This window comes from Otolemur garnettii, unplaced genomic scaffold (assembly GCF_000181295.1).
Source record: "Otolemur garnettii isolate 467f Iridium unplaced genomic scaffold, OtoGar3 scaffold00033, whole genome shotgun sequence".
NCBI classification, from domain to species: domain Eukaryota; kingdom Metazoa; phylum Chordata; class Mammalia; order Primates; family Galagidae; genus Otolemur; species Otolemur garnettii.
In genome coordinates, this window is record NW_003852428.1 from 3,708,575 (window position 1) to 3,714,833 (window position 6,259).

Consider the following 6,259-nt stretch of genomic DNA (forward strand, 5'->3'; position numbering starts at 1 on the left):
TAAAATTAATAACCCTTTGATCATTGCCATGAGAAATAAATATTGTCTCATATCCAAATTTGGATATTTAGGTATTTATTAGATATTTATTTTTCATCTAGATACTAATTTCATTTTCACTTAGATATTAATTTTCATATTTAAAAATAATAACAATCCTTTGATCATCACCATGAGAAATAAATATCGTCTCATATCCAAATTTGGACAACTGGAAGTATTTACCCATGTGGATTTTCTCCTTTGTTTTCCATAAAACATCATCAATTATTTCAAGCCATCCATCTGTTGCTATTAACTCTAATACCTCAAAAACGCATGTATTTAGTATGGTCAGAGACTATTCACGTTTTTTTAATTATTATTTCTTACAGCATAACTGTGTACATTAATGTAATCATGGGGTACAGTGTGCTGTTTTCATCTACATTTTGAAATACTCTCATCAAACTGGTCAACATAACCTTCATGTCATTTTCTTAGCTATTGAGTTAAAACGTTCATACTCTGCTTTTAGAAAGATTCACTTGTACCCTTGCAAGGTAAACCATAGAGGTGACCCCACCAATCTCCCTCCCTCCCCCCATCCACCCCCTTCACCTTCCCCTCCCAAGACATCTGGAGAACACTGAGGACTATTCTCATTTTAGGAAAAAGAAATGTATACATAAAATGTGTATGAGAAATATTTTACATTTACCATATGATGAAGATGTCAGCATGATGCTAAAATAGTAAACAGACCATTTAAAACCTTGCGAACCAATTCCAAGTAGCATTGCATTACAGTTCCTGGTCAGCGTGGCAAACAAAACATAGTCTTTGCTTTCACTAAGCTTACAGGCTGTCTTTACTTTGTAGGTGTGTTGATAATTACCAAACCACTTATTTCTTCTCTTTTAATTTGCTCTGGGATAATGCTGTGTTCTAGAACTATCATTACATTATTTGAAATAATTGTATGCTGTCTCCAGACATGAAGAGGTATATTTTGATTTAAGGAACAGACGCAGACTCCATAGATTTAGAAAGGTGATCATTCTATTTAACTTAACGAATTGATACACTGACTGTGAACTGCAACTGACTACACAAAATGTCTTAACGCACAGTCCTCTCATTAAGAATTTCACAAATTGTCTCAGAATTAAAAAGCTGCCTTGTTTGTATGCATGCAATTGAGTTTCATACTTAACTGAAGTTATTTTTGTGTGTTTATTTTATGAGGGGTGGTCTGATGTTTTTAAGTGTAAATGAAAAAGTTACTGGCCTAGTGATTTAATAGCATTTTAAAGCTACTAAAGCAATAAAACAAATCATAAAATGTTCGGGTTTTAGAAGGCATTTCTTAATGTTAAGTACAAAAAACAATACTGTATGGTCTTTTTCTGCAAAATAAAATATTGATAGAAAAGCTTTTAAATTGTTTTAGGCAAAATCAAAAGAATTTTAAAAAGTAGAATATGAACTAAGAAGAATTTACCAGAATATTGAGCTCTCCTTGATATTCATAGAAATCAACACAATGTCCATTAGCACAGAATAAAAGACATAAAACAATTCAGTGTAAAAAACACCCTGCATTAATGGAACATTAAAGTTATGATTTAAACCCACAAAAGTCAGGAAATTCAGAATTAGATCTCCCAAGGTAACCTTAACTGTGACCTCTGGTGCATGTACAGTTTAGAAAATTGAGATTTTTGCCTTCCCGATCATATACCATTATGAAGAAGAATTTTAAAACAAACAAACAAAAAATAGGCACTCCGTTTTCTTAGAACCATTGTATATGTTTAAAATTTTATACCTACTTAGAAAATCAAGTCATAAATTTTGTATGACTATCTGAGCTAATTATGAAATAAGAAGGAATTTTATAAATAGACCATGGAAAGCTGAAAAAGCTACAACATAATGCAGATGTATGTGAAACCTACAAATTTGGGCTTTTTAAAAATATAGCCTTAAATGCTATAAAAACAGATCATGTTGCAAAATGACAATGAGGTAACATTGTTAAAATTGAATAAGGTGCAACCAAGAGCATCAGAGAAGTAATTGAACTGAGAGTCAAAAATGTCGTGCTTCCTATTTAGGAATCTGCAGCTTCTTAGAGCTGATAGTTTATCTCTCCACTCAGGACTTCTTCATTTGCAAAATGAAAGTACTGAGGTAAGTTAACACCTTAGTTGTTTCTAACTTCAACAATAGTATAATTCTCTGACTTCATATAACTTTATACAGGTGGCCACTCTCTATTCTAGAGGATAATCATAAAACTGGCATCATATCATTCCTTAAATAACTTATATCACAGAAGCTCAGTGAGAAATGGATGGTGGGCCAAGAAAATAAGTGATATTAATAATCCAGTGGGCTTCGTTTACATATGCTCAGCCTGTCTTATCAACACTGACCTTTCTTTTAGATCTTGTAACCAAAAAATGTTACCTCATCCATCCAAAAATTAGCCTAGTCTCTGAGTGGGGTTAAGGTAGATGACTTATAATGAATGTTTTAACGAATTGAAAAACATTCATTATTAGGCCTATTGAATTGTGTCTCAATACTGTGGATGGTAGAATAAGCAGGACAGTGGAGAAAGGTGTCAGTGGCACCATGGTAGGTAGCTATTTCAAGCACTCACTAAAATCATGTTCAAGAACTCCTTTAGTTTACTTTATCATAGAGTTATCCTGATGCCCATTATTCAAATAATACATTTCTAAAAGCAAGTGACAAAACAAAAGAAAAAAATCCATGACTTCAATTCTATATAGATCAGAGTAAGTACTTGTGCTTTGTTTTTAATTGCATGTGTCTAAACCTTTTGTGGGGAGTAAAAATACAATCAGTTTCAAGTAATGTAGAATAACCAGGAGCAACACACAGGGATTCTGTCTGAGGTCAACTCAGGTCTAATAATCATCTGTGAAGTTGAAACTTTGTGCCCAAGAATTGTTTTCATACAAGAGTGTAATGTAATCTTCAGGAAAAGCCAAGTGTCTGTGGATTTTGTATGGTAGATTAGGAATAGCTAAAATCACTCAGGGAATCCGAGAGAGAGAAGCTTATAGTGCTCATTTGTACAAATAAATCTGACTTATTTCACTCGTTGATGAATACATTATAAAGAAAATAAAATTAAAATGTTACCTTCATGTCATTTACAAAAACCTGAGGAAAAAAATTTTTATTACAGGTGTCACACATTTAATTTCTGACAAAGTTTTTCCTAGTTTTATTTTTCATGCATTTGGACAAATTAGGAGAATGGCAACAATGCCTATGACATATTCCTTCCTTATTGAAAAAGAGCGTATTCAGAAAAAAAGAAAACATCCTAATCAAAAAGCCCTTTTCACATTTGTATATTATCTTGCAAATATTGTCAGTAAGAATGCACTTATTTTGTGGTTGAAATAGTGATTGCCAAATCATTTCATGGTCCAGTTTTTAATGGGACTTTAAATCACTATATTTGTATGTCACAATTTGTTTCCATGATTGTTTTAAAGGTAACATAACCTGCTCCCAAGTTAATGCACTATAATTTACTTAATTTCCCCATTGTAAGACACTTTAGCTATTACAGGCTATACCCCAGGGAAAAACCATGTGCATATTGCTTTTTTTTTCCGTTCTTGACAAATTTCCAACATGAAATATTTATGACTTAATACATAGAGTGACATTGTAACTAGCTGAAGGTGAGGAAAGGAGTGTCTGGAAATTAGACTGCAGTCTTAACAGAAGTGACTGTCAATGATAAATTGTCCACTGAGGTGCCAGGACAATCATCCTGTCTCCTGATGGTACGGAGAACTTTGAAAGTGGACTTCTATAGATATGTGTATCTATTCGCCATCCCAAACCAGTTGTTGCTGAAAGAGGAAAAGAGTTGTTTTAGATTTAAACATCTGTTCAGACTTACGAAATACTTTTAAGTACCTATTCAAGCATTTTATCACCTTAATTGTCAATTTGAAACATTAGATTAGAAAGTCAGCTACATGCACTGAAACAAAAATCGGGACGCTACACATCTTAACGGGATAAGCACTGATATTTTTAGAATGAGTGTTTTGTTTTGTGTAGGAAATGGAATTATTTAGGAGATATTGCTTCATTATGCAAAACAAGAATTTTTATTGTGAAATATCGATGCAATTGAGCCTAATACAGTTTTAACAAATACCCTGCCACTAGCGTGAAGTCATAGACTTTCCCTTCTCTTTCTTAGCAAAGCTACATTTCTCTCTGGACTAGTCTATGCCTTTGTTAACTTCTTTCCTCCCAATTGCTTCTCAGGGGTTATGGTCCGGTGACTGGCCCTGCCACTCAGCTGAAGCCTCACTCACAATAGGCAGCAATGACCTGTGGGTGATGAAATCTAAAGAGCACTTCCCAGTTGCTATTTTATTTGACCTCCTTTCCACATTTGATATTTTTGATCACTTGCTCTGGGAAACTTTATTTCCCTTTGTCTTCCATGTAAAAGTCTCTCCTTGTCCCATACGTTTGCTGTCAAATATATATATTTCGTATTGAAAAAGAACGCGTATATACATATGTATGTGTATACACACACACACAGGGGTTGAGGTGGGTATGTACACTTACATACATATACATGGAGAAAGATATATATATATATATATATACACACATATGTATATATATATATATATATATTCCATCCTTTTAGGTTAAGGCTCCCCAAGGTACTGTCCTCTTCTAGTCTCTTCTCATTGTATGTTTTGCATGCTGAAAGCTCATTCATTTTCATTCCTTAAAGCTTATTTCCTACACATTGATTCTACAATTTACATGTCATGTCTAAAACTCTACAGAGAGTATCAGGAATAATCATAAAACTATCTTTTCTTCACATAAACAGTTTAATCTTGTTTATAACTGAACTCATTGCCTCATCCCAAGACTTGCTATTCTTATTTCACTATTTGTTCTGATTAATGACATTTGTTCTGGTGAATACCACCACTGTCTACTGATTGTCTACTCAATCAGCTGGAATCATGTCACAGTCATCACCCCGTCATCTTTGCCTTACTTTACACACCTGATTATTTATTGTATGCCATCTCAATATCTTTGTGATGCATTTAATTCACTTCATGCCCTCTGCTATGCCTCTGTAATGTTCTTTTTTCCTAAACTATTAAAATATTCTCCTAATTTATATCGTGGTATATTTAATGTTATCTCCTATCAGGTTTCCTCCTCAGGTTTAATGAAGAGGATTTTCTAGGGTACGTATTGTATCAAGTCACTGTCCTGTCTGTACCAATGAACTTCATTTACCTGCAGAGAGAGTCCATACTCAATAACATTCTTGCATATTTCCATTCAGCCACCCATCCATCCATTCTTCTGCTCATGTACCTCTGTCTCAGGATTGAGGGTATGGGGCTCCTGGTATCATGGGAGAGTAGCTCATCAGTCGTTTATCAACCCAATAATATTTTTGAACTTATCACTTGGTAAACTTTTTCTAAGAGAGCTTAGTTTCACATTCAGAAAATATTTATATTTGATAAATATTAAAAATCATTTAAGTTGGAATTTGGCAGAAGTACCTGTTCATTCCTCAGTTTCTTCACTAGTAGATGGGAAATAATGGTGCATTTTTATTTGATTGTGTGATGCTTTATGTTTGAAGCAAACAGACCTACACTTAATAGTTAGTATTAATAATTCACTTTGGCTCTGTTGAGAGAGGTAACAATAAAACCTTTCATGAACTATTGGGAGTTGACTGTTATCACTTGCCAAATTAAACTGGATATTGAAATACTTTATAAAATGTACTTTTACCTGTAATAAAACTATTAAAAACTGAAAAAAAACCATGCAGATGCTAGCATGAATGTGGAGAAAAGAGCACATTTTTACACTGCTGGTGGGACTGCAAACTAATACAACCTTTTAGAAGGAAGTATGGAGAATCCTCAGAAAACTCAAGCTAGACCTACCATTTGATCCTGAAATCTCATTACTGGGCATCTACCCAGAAAAAAAAAAAAATCATTTTATCATAAGGACATTTGCACTAGACTGTTTATCACAGCTCAATTTACAATCACCAAAATGTAGAAATAGCCTAAATGCTCCCCAATCCAGGAATGGATTACCAAGCTATGGTACATGGGTACATGTATACCATGGAATACTATTCAGCCATTAAAAAGATGCAGACTTTACATCTTTTGTGTTAACCTGGATGGAGGTGGAA